The sequence below is a fragment of the Balaenoptera physalus genome, assembly GCF_965194825.1.
Source record: "Balaenoptera physalus genome assembly, chromosome: 6".
In the NCBI taxonomy this organism is placed as follows: domain Eukaryota; kingdom Metazoa; phylum Chordata; class Mammalia; order Artiodactyla; family Balaenopteridae; genus Balaenoptera; species Balaenoptera physalus.
The window spans coordinates 34332484-34353806 of record NC_138885.1 but is presented as its reverse complement, the minus strand read 5'-3'; the positions used below and the strand labels follow the sequence as shown (position 1 = coordinate 34353806).

The window sequence follows — 21323 nt, the reverse complement described above, 5'->3', positions numbered from 1 at the left end:
TGTATGTTTAGTAAAGTGCTCACCATTTATAAGGAACTAAATAGATATTATCAGCCAGTCTGATCTAAGTTCTGAATTGAACTAGCTGCTTCTTTCTAAAAGCTACACTCCATACAACTTCAGGGTTCAAAAAATTCCCAGTGAGGCAGAGAGGAACAAAATATGTTGGATTTTTGGGTGAACCCTTTCCAGCATGCCTCTAACAGAGCTCACCAACTCCCAGGTCTGCTGCAATGTGGCCTTAGCTACCACCTACTGGACTGAGCTGGCAGTCTTGCCACACTGAATTAGTGTGCTGCCTGGCATTTACACTGAGCTGAGGGTTGGAGACTTCTCAAATATAAAGCTCTGTGACTTTCTCTGAGGGAGAAAGGTGCTTGGCATATTCACAGCAGCGCCATGGGATGTTCTTTCCAAGGTACAGCTGCCTACATACTCTGCAGTAGCCTCATTACCCAAGCCATGACCACCTCCCCCCCAAGGCAGCCTCAGCCTCAGCCGTGTAAAGTCAAGATAGAGGTCTGGTTTGTCCAGCCGCATGCGATAGCCTCATGCTGAAGTCCCTGGGATTTAACAAACATTAAGCTTATGCAAACCCGAGAAATATGATCTTGCTGTAGGTTCTAGGTTTTCTAGTTGCCATGTCGTCCTCCATCTCCTGAGGTTTAGAGATGCCATCAGGAGTAGAACTGTAGCCACATCCAAAATGCAGAGACCCTTCTCAATGCTGCCACCTAAGTGAGAGGGTTGACAGAAAGTCGGGAAGGACTGGTCATGGCCAAATTCTCCCTTTTTTTTCCAGGAAGCTCTAATAGGCCTGGAGGGAAGTGTTCTGTTTTCTGATCCTCTTGGGGGAATCAAAAAAGGCCATAGGGATAAAAGAAAAGCTTAAAGTTTTGACGTCTTTTTAAAATATTTCTAATGTGCAAAATAACTTTTAACTCTGTAAGTTTCTATATTCAAAAAATTCATACACTATAGCCATGAAAGAATTATATAAAATCCTAAAATAAAATATGCATTAAAAACAGTGTATGCTACAAATTCAGAAATTTTTACAATAGTTGCAGAAATTACCTTCTCGAATGAACATGTTCCTAAATAAACTTATTATTGAAATAGCATTATAGGAAACACATAGATTTAGCCTATGTAAAAGCATAATTTTTTTCGTAATTTGAGTACATTGTATATGGATGGCTTATAACCAATGAACTTCTTCATTCATTATTCAGAACTTCCACTTGAAAATAAATTTTAGTATCCTAAGAAATTTTTTGTTTTTGTTTTTTAACATTTTAACTTCATTGCCCAATATTTCTTATTAGGGTTAAAAGAGATTTTGGTATAATTTGATGGCATATATACGTGCATGGTAGCTATAAACATACATACATATATATGATGTTGTTGCCCTCAGTTAGCTTTAGGGAACAAGTCAGGATGACCATCTTTCTGTGTGTACCCTTATGCAATATATAAATAGTCACTGAGGTGTTGACATAGGTATGCATGTTCTAGATAATGAAGACTAGGCAAGAATGAAGGAAACATTGTGTTTCTCTTCTGTGACGTCTTCACATGCACCCACGTAAAGGTGTCTGATTGGGCAGATGCTATACCTATACATAAGGTACAACAGAAGCCTTCATTTACCGATTTCAGAAGAAGAACCTCACGGTACCACAAGTTTTGGTCTCCAGTTTCACATATGAAATCTCATCCCATCCACTGGAAGTTAAATCAGTGAGGATAGACACCGTCCCTTCCTTGTTCCCCAAGCATCCAATGCAGTGGTTAGTTAGGTGTTTAGTTAACCTCCCTTTGAAGATTGAATGGAAAAATCCTCATTCTCAGAAATTGTCCCTTAGGACAATCTGAGATCATCACATAGTGCCATATGCTCTGCTAAGTGCTCTTTGGAGGTTCTTTTATTTAAGCCTTACCGTGATACTATGAGGAAGATATAATGCCCATTTTAAGGATGAAGAAACTGAGCTTAGAAATGCTAAGTCAAATACTAAGTAATGTACTCAAGCTTTCACGTGTGGGGATGAATCTTAAACTTAAGTCTACCTGAATCTATGCTCTTATCTACTACTAAAGGCGACTTGGAAAAAGTGAAGGTGGAATTTCAGGGTGGATATGTCCTCATGCATGCCTGCAAGGCTCCTTGCAGTTTGTGAAAGTGGGGAGGGGGTGGGAGGGGAAAGAAAGGACTCTGGATGGTGACTGGCTCACCCAATGCCACCATGACCCAGTATGAAACATTCCAGTCAAGATTTCTCTTCTCTTGGATGTTGGAGGGGAAGAATCCCCCCACCCCACCCCCTGCCAATGCCAAAGATGTCCATACCTTAATTCCTGGAACCTGAGAATATATTACATTATATGGCAAAGGAGAATTAAGTAGCAGATGGAATTAAGGTTGCTAATCAGTTGCCCTTGAAATGGGAATATTGGCTATTATCCTGGGTTATTGTAGTGGGTCCAATGTAATCATAGAGTCCTTCAGGGTGGAAGAAGGAAATGAAACAGTGAGAACCAGAGAGGTGGAAGTGTGAGTAGGTCTGGGACCCATGTTGCTGATTTTACAGACAGAGGAAGAGACCTAAGCCTGCAGGTAGTCTGTAGAGGCTGTAATAGGCTAGGGATCGGATTCTCTCTTGGAGCCTGCAGAAGGAATACAGACCTACAGACCTGCTGACATCTTGATTTTAGCCCATTGACACCTATTTCAGTTTGTTGACCTCCTGAACTGTAAGATAATAAACATGTATGGTTTTGAGCTAGTAAATTTGTGGTAATTTGTTACAGCAGCAGCAGGAGACTAATGCTAATACTAAAAGACGTCTTAGGGGCCTTAGAATGTATATTTTATAGTGGGGGTGATCAGAGCTGCACCTTCCTGTTCTACATTTACACAGAGGCATTCATCATTGCATTACCTATGTCGAGGAGGAAGAAATTCTCCTCTACCCTTCTTGGTTCTTCTGGCGGGTCTAAGAATTAAATTGACGTGAGACAGATTAACAAGAGAAAATCAAACCAAAGTCTAATAACATGTATACATGGGAGAGACTCAGAAAAACTGAGTAACTCCCCCAAATGGCTGAAACCCTCACCTTAAATATCATCTTCAGCTAAAGACAAAAGAGGATGTTGGGAGTAGTGGTTTGGGACTTCAAATGGGGAAGAAGTTAATTCACATGGAGATGGAAAAGCAAATGTTTGGTAAATAAATGTTTGCTGGGTTGGGCAGAGACAAAGGGACAGAGAGAGGAATTTTAACAGACTTTGCTAGGTTTCTCCCTGCCTACTCACTTAGTTCGTACCATAATTATATATGGTGATAGCTCCCTTCCTGGAATAGGTCCTCTATCTATTGACAGGTTCATATAAGCAGTTAGGGGGAAGGTCAAAGTTTTCTTCCTGAGTCTTTTGGGCCTTGACTGCTTTCAGCTCGAAATAATCAGCATGCCAAAGAGACACTTCGAGGTGGCAGGATTTTGTTCACCTACAGCTAACGGTTATCTTACTCCAGGGGCCAACTCACATCCATGTGTCCTGGGTACTATTAGTACCAGAATCAGCTCTGCCATCAGCTTAGCATAGAAGCTATTTTTGATGGACAGAAATTGTGTTTTCAGGTATGAAAAATGATTAAAAGCAAATCTGTTAGTCTTTTTTGTCTGAACTCCTCCCTAAAATTGTCGTCAAATTAGTGTCAGAGGGTCACAATTTAGTTAATGGGACGTCAGGAGAGCATAGGTTTTTTGCTTGTGATTTTTACTATTGCACAACTGCAGTCGTAGTCTGTTGAAGGTGAGCCTAATTCTTTCTCTCTCTGTTACAGGTGGGGTACATTTATGTGAGACTGGTGTACAGGAAAAGTGTGCGTGTATGTGTAGAGGCAGGGGCAGGAATTTGATGTGGATTTTGATTGGGTCACAATTTCAAAAGCAAAATTTAAATACAAATTAATTACCATTACCAAAAAACGAAGATGCCAGAAATGGCCTGTCCTGCCATTAATTATTGTCCCACTAGATGGCAGTGTAGTGTAAGCAAAAAGAAAACCAGGCTCCTTACCCTTGGCTTTTCTTATTACTGGTAGCGATGCTTAATTGCTGTTTCAGGAGAAGAGGAAAATCAGCCAGGTCAAGGCAATCAACGTAGAAGCGTAGGGCTAATCTAGACTGATTCCAGGGCAGTGGAGTCCTAGAAAGAGCATGGACTTTGTGGGTCTCAGCACCTGTAATTCCTAGCTGTAGGATCCCGGCAGATCACTTAACATCTCATGGCCTCAGTTTCCACATTTGTACAATGGGTGTGAATATTAATATCTTCCTTGTAGGGCTATTATAAAGAGAAAATGAAGTAATATAGTTAAAAATCTTAGGACATAATAGGCAGTCAATTACTAATAGTTCTTTCTCTCACCTGCTTAGGGGAAAAAAATAAATAGCATTTAAATTTTGGATCGTAAGCTCATATAATCTCCAGGTATGGTTGTGAGAAGATGAAGGGTCTCGTAAAATAAGGAGAGATGATTTATTCTTTACTCTGCTTCAGTTTGGCGAAAACTTTCCAAAAATCAATGCCAGAACCTTTGCTTCATGCTCTCAAGTGCTGTAGCTCTATCTCATCTCTCTGTTACAGTTGAGGTTCATCTCCTGTGAGAAGGTCTGTCAACTTTCCCTGAGGTCTTCAAGGCTGGACTAACATTTCCTTCTTCCTATGCCTGCAGCAGGTTGGCCTTTAGTGTGTGGGGCTGCAAGAATGATGTCCATATGGCAGAATTTGATGGTGTAGTGAGTTGAATGGTGACTCCCAAAAGATATGTCTACCTGAAACCTGGGAATGTGACCTTAATTAGAAACAGGATCTTTGCAGATGTAATCAAGTTAAGGATCCTGCGATGGATTATCCAGGTGGGCCCTAAATCCAATGATAAGTGCCCTCAAAAAGGCAGAGGGAGATGTATGAGAGAGAGAGAGAGACAGAGAGGAGAAGGCCATGTGAGATTGTTACCGAACCAAAGTTGGTCCGCTCGGGTTTCAGGAAAGCATTTTTAAAGGCCAGGGGAGGGAGGGGTATGTGATCAGCTCATGCACAATTCTCTGATTGGTTGATGATGAAGTAACAGGGTGGTGTCAATCGTTAACATTATCAATTAACATTATCAATCCTGGGGGAGGGGGTTAACATTATCCTTCCTCAGGCTCTAGTAGGTCTGGGGGCTACATGCTCATGGTCATCAAGTAGTTAATTTCTTTCATTTGGTGGGGGTTTTAGCATCTGTAAAACAACTCAGGAAATGTACATCAGATATCGTTATCTCTGTAATTCAGGGAGGAACTAAAGATTCTGTGACTGCCATATGGCTAATTTACTGCTTAAATTGTTGCCAGTTCTTCTGGCCCAACTGCCATTTTTGTTACTACATGTTCACATCCTTTCAGTCATTAATTCTTGAGCCAGGCTTTTGTGACTCAGGGGAGGCCTGGGAAACTACAGCTTTTCCCCAAACAAGAGGCAGGCAGAGGACATGGAGGGAGGGATCTGTCCCAGGAAGGCCCCATAGGGTCCTGCTCAGTTACAAGATGGAGGCAGAGATTGGGGTGATGGAGCCACAAACCAAGGAACAGCTGGAGTCACCAGAGGCTGGATGAGGCAGGGAAGGAGTCTTCCCTAGACTCTTCAGAGGAAGCACGGTTCTACTGACACCTTGATTTCAGACTTCTGGTTTCCACAACAGTGAGCAAATTAATTTCTGTCGTTGGAAGCCACCAAGTTTGTGTTAATTCATATGGCAACCCTAGGAAATGAACACAGATTTATAGCAAGAAAATTCCTGTCTGCAAATACATTTCCCCTGTTGTTAAAAAATCTATTAGCAAATTTATTCCTTTGGTTTAAATAGCAGCCTCTTTTAAAACAAAATTCATAAGGTCCCTTAGGAAAAGTAACATATTTCAAGAATGAATTTTCACATTATGTCCTCCGTGAATGGAAAGCTTGGCTCTGCAGAAAAGCCGTTGAGTACTTGGAAGGAAGTGATTCTAAAGAGGTGAAGGGAATTGGCTTTAAAAGACCAGCTTGACTTGCAAAGCCACTTCTCTGGCATTGGGCCCAGTGATTCCTCATTATTTCAATGGTTCTGAATGAGAGAAGCCAGGATTTGGAGAAATCTCAAGCAATATTGCCATGTAAGAAGATCCCACTCTGTACTAATTGCAGTGTGCCCTTTGCTGCAAGATAAGGCCTCCATGAGGCCAGTGCAACATGCCCTCAGAACTGGCACCTGCCCCTCCCAGACCATCATCCAGGTGCCCAGAATCTCAGAATTCATTGCCCAAATGGCCCCCAAGCCCTTTTCCAAGGCCCACACAGCCTTCTTCTCTAGGTCTGCTCTCCCTAGGGTGGATCACACCACAGGCATGCACACTCCTAGACCCAGGGCGGTGAACATGAGAGGCCCTTCTCAGCACAGAATGGAGCCAGAAGTGGAGAGAAGAGGCTTACTGGGGCCCAGGGCCTGTCTCTTTTGGCATCACCACATTATCAAGGAATCTGATAATTCTAAACTCAAACATAGCCTTCCTGGTTATTGTAAAGGTACGCTTGTCAAGGTAGAAGGACTGAACATGTTTTATTAAACAGTTTGTTATCTTGGTCTATAAATTAAATATTTCGACACATGGAATGTGGGCCTGCATTGATACTCTTTCCCATGCCAGCAGAAGCCAGGGGTGGCCCTGACTCTGAGATAGGCAGGCTTTAAGAGCGCTCTGGGAAGGCGGAGTAGGCAGCTAGCAGCAGTCCATAAAAGGCAGGGCATTAAAAACAGAATCATGGTGCTGGAAGTGCCCCAAGGAAAAACACAACAAAACAAAAAAGGAAAGGAATCGGTAGTAAAACCTAAGAGTTGTACCAGGCATGCAAATAACTCCATGGTAGGAAGCAGATAGAGCCTCCCCTGTCTCTCAGGTATTTGACTTTATAAAAGATTCTTAAAGGCTTTGCACTGCAGTTTCTTCAAATATAAAATTGGGATGATTAGACCTATGCCAGAAAGTTTCTATGAGAATTCAGAAAGGAATAAACGAAAGTCATTGCTTTAATTGCGGACACGTACTGAGTGCCATATAAATCGTAACTGTCCTTATGATAGTGATGATTTCTCTCATGGTGTCACTGGGGCTTGCTAGGGTGAGACTTGGCACGCGACGCGGAACTAGAAGGGACACCCTGCTCCAAACATCACATATGAGGCAAACTCTGCTCTCCACAATTGAGTTTTATATGGAGATCAACCTATGTATGGTGAAAGTCAGCTGCATGAGACAACATTGCAAAAGGGATTGCTTATCTGCTCTGCTCGTCGTCAGCCCCAGAGTCATAAGTGTGCGTCTTAAATGTGATTTTTCAGCTTGGGTTAGCTCAGATCAGATCTCTCTCTGACATGAGACAGGGAGAGTAATTACTGTTAATTTTTAATAATAGGGTACTTTATGAGAAAATAGATGGGCTCTTGCGAAATGAAAACTATATGTAGGTTATTAAAAAGTAACTTGAGTATAATTACATATAGTAAACTAAAAATGATAAATGGCACACTCTTACATTTCGTTCTCTCTTTAGTCATATCTGGTGAATCTTTGGCCAGCTGGGAATGCTGATGGGCATGGCTTCTGGCGTGGTTTAGCTCAGAGTTCCTTCCTTCCTTCTCTGAGCAGAACTTAATTTCCTTTGTGGGTTGCATCCCTTTGGGTCCCAGGCGGCTGGGATGATGGCTTCCTTGTATCACAATGTTTGTTGTAATTTCCGAGTTATCTCCTCTCTATAGCTACAACCAGTGAAAGATTTTAATTAACAAAGCCTTCACCAGGTGTTTCTAAGGGGGACTCTTTCTCCACTAGAGTCTGCAAAAAGCCAGCCTGCCTGCTGTGGGTTATTCGATGGCCAGGAGTGAATGGCCTCTTTTTCTGCTTTCTCGGGTCAGTGTCCGCATTCTGTCCTGGCCTCATGTATTTGCTCTGTGTTCTGCCCAGTTGACTCCATGTTGTTCTTAAAGCTGTGGCAGTGGGTAGGCTTTTAAGATCCATGAAACGTTGTTTTTTTGGTATGCAAGAGGAACTTTCCAATGAGATCATTATTAAATATTGATTCTCCACTAAGCAGAAACATAAATACCACTTTATTTCCTTTGTTAACACCATTAAATGTCCTCCCTGGCTATAGTAGTCCAAATTTTATGATGTTTATTATTTATTACCCAGTGGCCATTTGGCTGCTGAAGCACCCAGGATAGTGCAGAGTGAGAAAAAGAAGAGACTAGCCAATGTTCTATCACTAGGCATGAATACTGTAGCTTAGTGGTGATCGATGATTTCAATTCTAATTTTTAGGCACGATCCACTAAGATCTTTCTTAGGAGCTTGACAATAGCTTGATTAAAGATATTGTTAAATGTGGAAAGCTGGAAAAGGTAGCTAATACACAAAAAGTCAGAATCAGGAGACAAAAGTATCTTGATGTTGGAATGATGACTGAAAACCAAGAATGTCAAATGCAGGATGGATACGTGTAAATTCCTGCTCTGAGGTTAGAAAACCTTCCGTCCAGGTGCAGGATGGGGAGATGTGTCTTCACAGCTGGGTGTTTACTGGCATTTCAGTCTCCCCGTCAGCATTAGAAGCTGGTGTGGTCTTTAAAGCACTACACGCTCTGGTCTTTACCTTCCCATCAGCCTCATATCTAATGACCTTTTCTCCCAATCCCACTCCCTTCACACAGGTAATGGGGGAGGTAGATTTTAGCTCAATATAAGGAAGAATTTTCTAACAACAGAGCTGTCCAAAAATAGAATGAACTTTCTCCAGAAGCAGCCAATCCCCCCCCCGCCCCCCCCCCCCCGGCCAGTAACAGGGGTTCCAGCTGATGCTTAATAACCTTTTGTAAGGTAATTGGAAAGGGGATTGAAACAGTGTAATTAAGAAAATAGACTTTGGAATAAAAAAGTTCAAAGGCTGTCTCTAAATAGATGCGTTATTTGGGGCAGAGTGGTGGTTTCTAGAGCTCGTTGGCCTCTTTTCAATACAGGTCTGCCACTTACTAGCTGTGTGACCTTGGCAGGTCATTAGAACTCTCCTGGTCTCAGTTATCTCATCTATAAAATGTAGACAAGAGTACCTCCTTCCCAAGGACTGTGCTCAGTGTTGTGTGAGGACTAAGAAGTCAACATAATGTAAAACTCTTGGAATATCATCTGGCATATAATAAGCACTAATAAATGTTAATAATGATTATTATTTAACTAGTTAAACCTATGTTTTCTCGTTGGTAAAAATAAAGATAATATTTATCTCATAGATTTCTTTTGAAAAAGAAGTGATGTATGATTAACATAATTCTTAACACACTGAACAGCTATGGTTATTAGTTTGATGAAATGTTTTGCAGTATATAATACCTAACATTTCTTATAAACCTGAGATTCTGTGATTAAATGACTCACCAATGGCCAGATAACAGGAATTTTTCCGGCATACTCTGTGGAGGCAGATGCCTATAACTTGCGTATAGAAACAAAACATTCCATCATTCCATCCAATACATGAATGATGAAAGAGGAAGAGAGGGAGAGAGAGAGAATATGAATGAATGAGAGAGAGGAAGAAAGAAAGAAAGAAAATGAAAACTCGAAGATTATAATCCTTATTCCCAATATTCCATGAAACAATATATGGACAAATTGGTACCAAAAGAGAGATTAAAAAACTGCACTGGTATCATAATCTTTCTGATATGCAAGGTATTTGTTTTTCCTCATTATCAGTGTATTTTTATTGGGTTTGCAAAATATGCATTTTTTAGGCTGAAGGATGGAAACTGATTTTAAAATTCCAACATAATTTTTCAGTTATATTCTAAAAACTGTGAATTCCTTCTCAGTTTAATCACTTATACTGAACTGTCAGTATCAAGATATATGTGAATTGTGCTTCTCTGTGAAAAATATTTTTAGTATATAGTTTTTGTCATTGTGGATTTAAAGATATTTCTATCTTTTAACTTAGCTCTTCTATTCTGGTATTAAAAAGTTAGAATAGAAACACCCATTTTCATGGGTTGCAAGCTCCTATGAATTGCAATTGAGCTCTTCCCCCAGCTGCTTTCAGTTGACAAAGGGAGTGTAAGATCTCATCCCAGATTCTAGTTTTATATACTCCAGCTGGAGTGGAGCAAGGGGGAGGAAATAAGAAGTGTGTCTACAAAATAGTTAAGTAATAGCACAAGCAGTTGGCTGTTTACAAGGTGGGCACTGTCAGTACTTTGGGGTTCAGAGATATCGCTGGGCAGATGTGGGGAGGAGTTATCATTTTTAAGAGGTGCTTCTGCAGGGCAAGAGAAAATGCTGGCTCCTGACATCTGTGCTCTGTGATAGTGGGCAAAATAACCTCCCAAAGCTTCCGCTGCTTCATCTATGGAATGAGCATAATGATGTCTCCCTCTTCTGGTGGCGTAAGAACCAAAGATAATATACATGTACACTACACACACACACACACACACACACACACACACACACACACACACACACACACAGGAATACTACTCAGCCATAAAAAAAGAATGAAATAATGCCATTTGCAGCAACACGGATGGACCTAGAGATTATCATACTAAGTGAAGTAAGCCAGATAGAGAAAGACAAATACCATATGCTATCACTTATATGTGGAATCTAAAATATGACACAAATGAACTTATTTATGAAACAGAAACAGACTCACAGACATACAGAACAAACTTATGGTTACCAAAGGGGAAAAGGGGGTGGTGGAGGGATAAGTTAGGAGAATGGGATTAGCAGATACAAACTACTATATACAAAATAGATAAGCAACAAGGTCCTACTGTATAGCACAGGAAACTATATTCAATATTTTGTAAGAAACCATAATGGAAAAGAATATGAAAAAGAATATATATATGATTGTATATATGATACACATATACATTTGAATCACTTTGCTGTACACCAGAAACTAACACAAAATTGTAAATCAACTATACTTCAATTAAAAAAAAGGAACTAAAGATAATGTATGGACGATGCCTATCACATGAAAATAACCAATAACTATGAGTTTGGTATCTTTATCTTTGACATGCAGTGTGGCTAGGGTGCCAAAGGATAGGTAGAATTCAGACAGATACCCAAAGGTTTGAGGGGGAAAGGAGTAAACAACAGGAGTAGAAGTTCTATGCTGACAGTCATGGGGTTGGGAAAATTTGGAACAAATATGAGCATCCCAGAAGAGAGGGCATTGAATCCCAAACTAGTTGTATTTAAAAAATGTACATAATATAAGCAGGAGTGGATCTTTTTTTTTTTTAATCTTGAAGCTTATATAATTGGGTACCCTCTTAAGAATTTTCATACAAAATTAGGTACAAAATGAATGTGTATTTCAAGTGGGGAAATAAATCACAACATATAACAAATTTTTAAAGGCTGACAGATTTCAAAAACATTACAAAATTTAGGAAAATAACACAATGTGGTTGTGAACCAAAAAGGATATATAGCAGTAAATTGGACTGAAGTGTATTCTCTAACTAAAATTCCTGTTATACAGATCCAAAATTGTCCCACTACTCCATCGCCTCCTGAGAAAAGGGGGTGTGTCAACAAGGGGAAGCCAAAGCAGAAAGACATGGCAGTCTTAATGGATTTGGATTGAAATATCTTACTTTTGCTAATTTTACAATAGCATATGACCACGTGAACATGGTGCTGGATTCCCTGCCAGGGAGTACCCTCAGCGTTAAGCCTCATTAACTTTGTGGCAAATTCACCTCTGCCTGAGGACAATGGGAAAACCACTGGAGTGAGTCATCAGGATTATCATTTAAGGAAGATGAATCTAATGTTGTCATAGCTAGAAAAGCAACTGAGTATGGAGAGAGCAACACTTAGAAGTCAAAAAGTGAGAGACATCAGAGAGAATATCAACACTTACTAGGTGTCTGACAAGATACAGACAGTGACAGAGAAGAAGGAGCCCAAAGTGACCGGAAGGTTGAGCTCACATGACCGAGAGAATATATACTAGAGGGTTTATCAAGGAAACAGCTACTGCTTGTAAGAAAGTCTGTCCACTTTATATTGGCCATGGACCTCAGGAGGTAAGAACATCCAGTGGTTGAAGAAGAAGAAAAAAATGCCCCTTTTCTGGCCTGAATGACCACATCACACATGGAAATAACATGACTAGTCAGTCCCGTTCTTACGGTGGTTAGCAATCAGGAAGAGTATGCCGTTCTCCTATGGGAGTACTATTTCCAGAGTCTAGGGATACCCAACATAACCGAGACCCGGTTTTTAGAAGATGGCAAAGGAAAATACTCATAGCAAATAGAAGGTACGGTATTCTTGGTTACTGTGGGTATTCTTTGCCAGTCACTGAAAGAGAACCGTAGAAACTGGGATCCACCATGTGCAGAACTCTTTTGCTCAGGTTAGAAGCCTTCTCCTTAAGTCTGATCCTGAATCCCAGTCCCAGCCATGATGGGGGTGGAAGCTGATAGACAGCAAGAGAAAGAGCGTTGGCCCCTAGTGCCTCTGCTGAGCTAGCCCGTGCAGGAGCCTGGGTACTAGCTCCACCTGGCTTCCAGGTGAGATGAAGAGTGAGCATCCAAATTAAGAGGGAGTAGCTGGCCAAACCCAAGTGAGATGACCACTCCAGCCATGGAAAGGAGAAGCAAGAAGGGGACCACATCCAAGTTCTGTCTCTAGTCAGCAGCTGGACTCAATTTGCCATCTTCCTGGACAATGATTAACCTAGAGAATGATTCCAACTCCTTGGCAGCAAGTTTATTTTTTCATTTAATCATCACATTCACTAACAGGCAAGCATTGTTATTCTACTTCACAGATGACCTAACAGGCTCCAAGGTCAGCTACTTTATCCGAGACTATGTAGCTACAGAGACAGCACCAAGCTAATAATAAATGTAAGTAGTTATGCTGTGTTAGCTCAGTTAATCATCACCACAACCCTCTGAGGTGATGCTGTTATTACTATCCCCTTTCCACAGGTGAGGCAACTGAGGCATAGTGATGTCAGGTAGCTTGTCTGAGGTCACCAGCTTATGAGAGGTGAGGCTGGGATTTGAATAAATGCTTTAGGTTCCAGAACATATGATATTCACCATGTGCTATTCTGCCTCTCCCAAGATTTCAAACTGTGACTTCTGATTCCACAGCCATCCTTCTTCAGCTCATTCCGTCACCCTGTCCTTCATTCACCTAAAGACAGAGAGGATAAATCTGTCCCAAGAATCAATAGGAGTGGTAGGAAGAGGAAGAAGCACTTGGAAGGAAGGTGATCAGTCCATTTTTGGAAATGTAAAATGGAGATTGGTGAATGTCCCCAAGGAAAAGGGGCCTTTAGGGATTTGTCCTAGAACTGCAGGTTTGAGAGTCAGCAGCAGGAGGTAGTAGTCAGAGCCTTGAGATAGAATCTGCTCGTGTATAATTATGTAATTAAAATAATGATACCTTAGAGTCATTTAGTATTTGATAATTTTCAAAACACTTTTATATATACCATTACATTTAATCACTCGCAATGTTTTTAAATGTAAGTGATTTGGAACCTGCTGCATATTACAAAAATGTTTGAGTATGTTTCTATTCCAGAGATAAAAGAACAGGATGATACAGGAAGGTGAGGAAAGCAGCACGTGTTGAACTCACGCTGTGTGCCAGGAAATGGGCAAGGTGTTTATGCCATTATCTTACTTAATCCAACAACAGATTAATGAGAGCAAATCATGTCCTCACTTTACAGACAAGAAAACAAAGGCTCAGAACATTTAGGTCACTTGCCCAACATCACACAACTAGCAAGTGTTGGGCCAGGCTCTTTCAGGACTGTCATCTAGCAGATGACACTGCCCAAATACATATTCCCACTTTCGGTGCTTCACAGTGTTCATTTATGAAGATCTCTTTGTTCTGGACGCATATCATTCACACATTCATACAAAATAAATAGAATGAAGATTAGAAAATCTGTGTCAATACATCACCCCCACCCCCGCCCATGACCACTAAAGTCCCTGCTTCAAGCCCAGGTCATCTGCTTGAAATTGTCTTCCACATGCACAGCCTTGGCTCTGGAATCAAGCAGTATCCCCATCATTGTTGCTATTTCTCATGTACCAAGACTTGCTGAATTAACACATTTTTATTTTCCTCTTCCTTTCCTCCCATATTCTTTACTATCTGTTTCCCAGGATTTCTGTTGACCTTTAGAACTCATCGGTTTTGACCCTGCCACCTGCTATGTCTCCTGTGAGCTCAGTCCCCAGTTGACCAAGCCAGATTGTTGACCACTGTTGCTAAGAGATTTAGGGGTCAGAAAGACCACTCAAACAGCATGACATCATAGTAGATCCAGATAGAAAAAGACCACCATGCCAACTTGAATAAATGTGTTTGTTGGACCCAGTCTTCCCTGGGCCAAACCCTTTTCTGGGCAGTCTCTAGGCTGCATGTTCAAAGCTACTTTTCAAGCACCTAGAGCAAGGAGTCCTGGGTAGGGGCAGTATGATATAGTGGTTAAGACTAACAGCTTTGGGGTGAAACTTGTGTTCAGATCCTGCCCCCGTTCTTTACCTACCTTGTAAGTTTGAATCATGTTTTTTAAGATATTTGAGACTCAGATTCCCCATTTATAAAATTGAGGAATAATATCTACCTCAGGGTTGTTACATGAATGAATGAATGTGAAACACTTGTTACCTATGAAGCACTCCATGAGGCTGCTACTGCTACTATTACTTTTATCCCTGAGAGTGACAGGCATAAAATTCTTGAAAATTGATGGCCTGTTCGTAATGTTACTATAGCTGCCTAAGAAGCTAAGTGTGACGTAGACCAGTGGTCCCCAAACTTGGCTGCATATTAGAATCACCTGGGGAACTTTTCAAAACTCAGATGCCCATCTCACCCTGGTTTAATCAGAATGTCTGGATAAGGGAACCAGGCATCCATAGTTTTCAAACATGCACAGGCGATTCCAACCTGCAGCAAAGTTTGGGAACCACTGATGTAGACAGAGTTGCTTTCAGTTCTTCCAACACCAATTTCAAGGACCAATGTCTCTCCATGCTCACCTCCATGGCCCAGCAAGGAAGGGCAGTGACCCCGGCTCCCCTGCTCTGGTCTGACTTCTTCCCCTCCGTACAAGTCCTCCATCAATGGAACCATTGCTGAGCCTTCTTCAGTAAAGTGGTGATGGCAGAAGAATGTGACATATTAAACAAAAAGCAGGTGGGGAGGTGTGGAGGCCACAAGTTCAGCAAAATAACAGACGAGGAATTTAGGGCTTTGGGGCTCCAAGATGATAAGAGCAGTTATTTAAATCCTAGTCTGTCCCTCTCTGGAGCCAGAGCCCTTTCAGTGCCCCCAGGATAATTTCACTCCCACTTATGCTCCTGCTAATGGGCTAAAATGGAAAAATGCAGAGGAACTAATGAATAGGGAAATTAAAGGCTCTAGAGAGGATATTTCTGTGGAGATTGTCAAAGAGAAAGCCCAGATACTAGTTAGAAGTGTAGGGATAGCTTTTAATCTGTAGTAACTGTTGCAAAAGCAGAGTCCAGCATGAACCAGACTCAACTTCTGACTTGTGACTGGGTGTTTGAAGGGGAGGATGAAGGATTAGCAGGGGGTGAGGGGGGGCTCAGTAGAGGCAGTGGAAAATGACAGCAAGCTAGAAGGGGCTGGTCCACGTGAAACCCAACTGGGTTTGCTAACTGGAGCTTCTTGAAGTTGGATTCCTGCAGTCCCACAGAGCCCGGGAGGCAGGGGCCATATCTTCAGGTGTTGGCTGGAACGAACAGTAAATTCTTTTAGCAGCCTTGAGTTTTCTTAGACAGGCACTTTAATGGGAGCTAGGGTCACCTAGGGATGTGGCCTTGAGCTATGACAACCATGTTAGTGCTTGTTCAAGTCTTTATAGGCTAAGGTTGAGGTCTCGTGGAGAAGACAGCTCAGAGGGGCCTGGCTGGCATTTGGTCAAGGAGGGTCTTTGGCAAGACAGAGGATTGGTGAGTGTTGTTTACAATCTCTCCTTTCCTTTGGTGCCTTTCTGCCATTCTGCACAAGTAAGGTTCAACATGTATGTAGCATGAGCTAGGTAGCCCAAGCAAAACAAGGAGCAAGGGCCTGACACCTAATGAAAGAGGTTTGATGTCGGGACCTCCTCTTGTTCAGCACTGACTCAGACCCCTTGTTCTTCTCCAGTGTCCTCTCTGCTCCTTCTTATCAAACATATGGCTCCACTTGGCTTCTCTGCTCTTTCGGGGAGAATATGCCAAAAGGAAAGTGGCAAATAGTCAAAGAAACACTCACAGTAGTGATGGTCCTGGCCTTTGAGGTCTCAGCCCATTTGTCAAGATCCAGCAGCCCCAGGGCCACAGAAGCTGCATGTTGCCATGGCAACACGAGTACACTGACCTTTCCTGGACTCCTGGAAGTATTTTTTTAGGATTGGAAAGGAAAAAATGCAGAAGAGGAAGAATGCAAGCCAGGTTATTCTGTAAACCGCCACTGCATACCCAGATGGGAAAAGCTATCGCTTACTTAACCATTTTTTTTTAAACATGCTATAGTCTGGTCAGCGCAAGTGCCATTCTCCTGAAACTGTGGCATGATGGAGAAGGATGGACGTGCTTGTACCAGACTCTGTGGGTGGCACTGCAGCTCCGCTACTTACTAGTTGGCTGACTTTGGTGATTGCTTCTCTCTGCATCAGCTTTCGATCCGTAAAATGGGGTAAAAAGCTTGTGATTATTATACAATTAATATGTATAAAGTAGTTAAAACAGTTCCTGACATATAATAAGCACCTTTAAGTATTTGTCATTGTTATCCCAAAGTTTCCAATACCCTTCCTCTTGTTTTTCTCCCTGGCAAGAATTTACACTGTGAATTATGGATTTTTCTTGAAATTTATTTCTGTGACTCAGACCCACTTCTGACTTCTGGTTTCATCTCCTTCTCCATGTTCTTACTCTTTCCTACTTCCCACTATCCACCCAAATTCGACTATCTCAACATTTTGTTCATGGCCATCTTTCTCTTGATTGCTATATGTTCCTTTCAAACAATTTTACTTTCTCCCTGTAGTTTCTCTCATGATAGGGTAGGCAGGGTTTCTCTCTGTCCCTGCCTTCAGATGGAGCTTGAGATCTGGCCTTTTGTTTAGAACGTGTGTATTTATTTATTTAATGGTTGATTAGCTTTGGCATCAGAAAGACTTTGTTGTTGTTGTTTGGGCTTTGATAGATGAACGGTATAATTAGCAAATCACTTAATTTCTCTAAGTCTTCATTTTTCTCCCAATAAAACAGGAGGTAATAATAATAGTTTCTAGTGCATAGAATAATTGTAAGCACTAAATGGATATTTTTTTTTAAAGTGAATCTCAATTCACTGGCCAAATTCTTTTTTTTTTTTACAGATTATTTTTAAAATTTATTTATTTATTTATTTATGGCTGTGTTGGGTCTTCGTTTCTGCGCGAGGGCTTTCTCCAGCCGCGGCAAGGGGGGGCCGCTCTTCATCGCGGTGCACGGGCCTCTCACTATCGCAGCCTCTCCTGTTGCGAAGCACAGGCTCCAGACGCGCAGGCTCAGTAATCGTGGCTCACGGGCCCAGCCGCTCCGCGGCATGTGGGATCCTCCCAGACCAGGGCTCGAACCCGTGTCCCCTGCATTGGCAGGCAGATTCTCAACCACAGCGCCACCAGGGAAGCCCCTAAATGGATAGTTTATAGCAATTGCTTGGCAGAGTGCCTGGTGTACAGAATGTGTTCTAGGTATTCTGGTTGACTCTTCAAATCTCAACGTGTCTAAAACCCAGATTATTGCCCACTTCTCACAAAACCAGCTCTTCTTCTAAATTTCTTAATACTGTTAATGATACTGTCATGTTCTTAGTCACCTGTTTTCATGAGTTGAGTCACCCTTGACTCTTCCCTCTTTTTCACTCCTCTGATGGGTCAGCAAATTCTGCTGACCTTCGCTATTCAGGTTCTTGCTAATATCTACACTCCCTCCCCCATTTTCATTGTCACTGTCCTATATCTTGTTTGGTGTAATTCAATAGTCTCCTCAATTATCTCTTTGATTTCAGAGCCCCACTACCTATATTAGTATCAGCAATTGCTACTGGCAAAATCAAGACACGGAGTGTTAAATGCCTGAACAGGATGAATATGTGTGTGTTGTGTGTGTGTGTGCGCGTGTGTGTGTGTGTGTGTGTGTGTGTGTTTACAGTTTTAACACTGAATGTTCTTTCTCTTTCCATTATGTCACAAACCCCACTACTTCCTTTACTTTTTTATTCTGTTTGGCGCTTGAAGATTTTTGGACTTGTAACATCTGTTAACCCACTTAATTCCAATCCTTTGATTTAAGGATCAAAGGACCTCATTTCCTAACCAGCCTGTTTATCAGTAAGCCAGCTGTTTTCTGTATATAGACCACCACACCTATTTTATTGTGTGACTGTCTTTTTTATTCAAATATATTTCAAATATGAGTGAATACTTGAGAAGAAATCTGCATGATAAAATATCTTTCATCTTATTTAAGTAAGGCTTTGTCAAAAGGGTGTAAAACTTCTGGGTGTGATGTCAAAACAATATAGGTGTTTGACATAAGCCCTACATCCTCTAAGTATTGGCTTTTTTCTCCCACAAGATATTCAGGATCCTTTAAAATAAATTTTTAAAATTTGTGATCTTTGGACTGATTTACTGTGGCCTAAAATAGGGATGAGTGGAAAGCAAAGCTATCTATACTTATGTTCTGACTAACAGCTAGTTTTTGACCAAAACCAAGTGGACATGACGTAACTAAAAATTGCAGAGGAACAACTTCCACTCCCAATCAAGAGTAGCAAGATTGAATTTCTCTCTCTATGGACTGAATGTATGTGTTTCACTAAAATTCATATGTTTAAGCCCTAACCCTCAATGTGATGGTATTAGGAGGTGGGACCTTTTTAAATGAGGTCATAAGAATAGAGACCCCCTGATGGGATTAATGTCTGTTGTAGGGCAGAGATATTGAATAATATTCTCCAAACTGAGAATGAACTTTAAGACTGAAAAAACAAAGCAGGCAACTCTGTAAAATGCAATTCTGAAGCTTATTGTGGGTAACTCACATACAGGCAGGATCAGTTGGACTGCAATCTAGAAGCATTTACAGCTGTATTCTACACCACCAAAACGGCGGGTACAAGGGAATTTAAAAGGGCCAAAGCTAAAGACAGGATCTGACTACTAAGGGAGAATCATATTCACACCAATGGGAACCAGGGGTTTTTCCTCCCCTGAGGTAACCATCTGCATCAGCAAAAGGCATTCTTCCAGCTTTCATATCAACTGAAGGCTCATTCCTTGTGAGTAGCTCAGTCATGCAGAAATGGCAGGGAATAGGGCTGTGGGACCTAAGATGGAGCTGACAAAATGGAGTCAGTGAGGTTCAGCCACACAACGTCCTTATAGGAAAAGGAAGAATGACCAGAACTTGCTTACTCTCTCTATCCCCACTATGTGAGAACAAAGCAAGGAGGCAGCTGTCTGCAAGCCAGGAAGAGAGTCCTCACCAAGAACTAAGTACAGGGAATTCCCTGGCGGTCCAGTGGTTAGGACTTGGTGCTCTCACTGCTGGGGCCTGGGTTCCATCCCTGGTCAGGGAACTAAGACCCTGCAAGTTGCGCGGCACAGCCAAAAGAAAAAAAAAACTAAATCTCTTGCCATCTTGATGTTAAACTACCCATCCTCCAGAACTGTGAGAAATAAATGTCTCTTTTTGAAGCCATCCAATTTATGGTACAGAGCTAAGACACTCTCCTGTCTTAAACAACTAAAAAAGACAAAATATGTGAAGTGATACTTTTCAGATATTGAACAATAGAGAGTGCAGACCACAAAAGACCCTGAATAGCCAAAGCAATCTTGAGAAAGAAAAATGGAGCTAGTGGAATCAGGTGCCCTGACTTCAGACTATACTACAAAGCTACAGTCATCAAATCAGTATGGCACTGGCACAAAAACAGACATATAGATCAATGGAACAGGATAGAAAGCCCAGAAATAAACCCACACACCTATGGTCAATTAATCTGTGACAAAGGAGGCAAGAATATACAATGTAGAAAAGACAGTCTCTTAAATAAGTGGTGCTGAGAAAACTGGACAGCTACATGTAAAAGAATGAAATTAGAACATTCTCTAAAACCATACACAAAAATAAACTCAAAATGGATTAAAGACCTAAATGTAAGACCAGACGCTGTAAAACTTCTAGAGGAAAACATAGGAAGAACACTCTTTGACATAAATTGCAACAGTAGCTTTTTGGATCTTTCTCCAAAGCAAAGGAAATAAAAGCAAAAATAAACGAATGGGGGACTTCCCTGGTGGTGCAGTGGTTAAGAATCTGCCTGTCAACGCAGGGGACATGGGTTCGATCCCTGGTCTGGGAAGATCCTACATGCCACAGAGCAACTAAGCCTGTGCGCCACAACTACTGAGACTGCACTCTAGAGCCTGCGAGCCACACTTACTGACCCCACGTGCCTAGAACCCGTGCTCCACAACAAGAGAAACCACCACAGTGAGAAGCCCACACACTGCAGTGAAGAGTAGCCCACATTCGTCACAACTAGAGAAAGCCCACATGCAGCAACAAAGACCCAACGCAGCCATAAATAAATAAATAAATAAATTTATAAATAAATAAATAAACTAATGGGACCTAATTAAACTTAAAGGCTTTTGCACAGCAAAGGAAACTAAACAAAATGAAAATACAACCTACAGAGTGGGAGAAAATATTTGCAAACAATGGGACTGACAAGGGATTAAGCTCCAAAATATACAAGCAGCTCATACAGCTTAATAAAAAACAAATAACCCAATCAAAAAATGGGCAGAAGATCTAAATAGACATTTCTCCAAAGAATACATACAGATGGACAATAGGCACATGAGAAGATGCTCAACATTTCTAATTATTAGAGAAATGCAAATCAAAACTACAATGAGGTATCACCTCACACCAGTCAGAATGGCCATCATCAAAAAGTCTACAAATAATAAATTCTGGAGAGGATGTGGAGAAAAGGGAACTCTCTTCCACTGTTGGTGGGAATGTAAATTGGTACAGCCACTATGGAGAACAGTATGGAAGTTCCTTAAAAAGCTAAAAATAGAGCTACC

At 41.4% G+C, this 21323-nt stretch overlaps 1 long non-coding RNA gene across 1 annotated transcript; it reads right to left on the bottom strand.

Moving 5' to 3' along the window:
• Window positions 1-912: 912 nt before the first annotated feature.
• On the bottom strand, window positions 913-18309 carry LOC309662857. The gene is made up of 2 exons (XR_014265027.1): window positions 10598-18309; window positions 913-10559 (listed from the first exon to the last, which is right to left on the bottom strand). It is a non-coding gene; the product is annotated as an uncharacterized lncRNA (long non-coding RNA).
• Between the last annotated feature and the right edge of the window lie 3014 nt (window positions 18310-21323).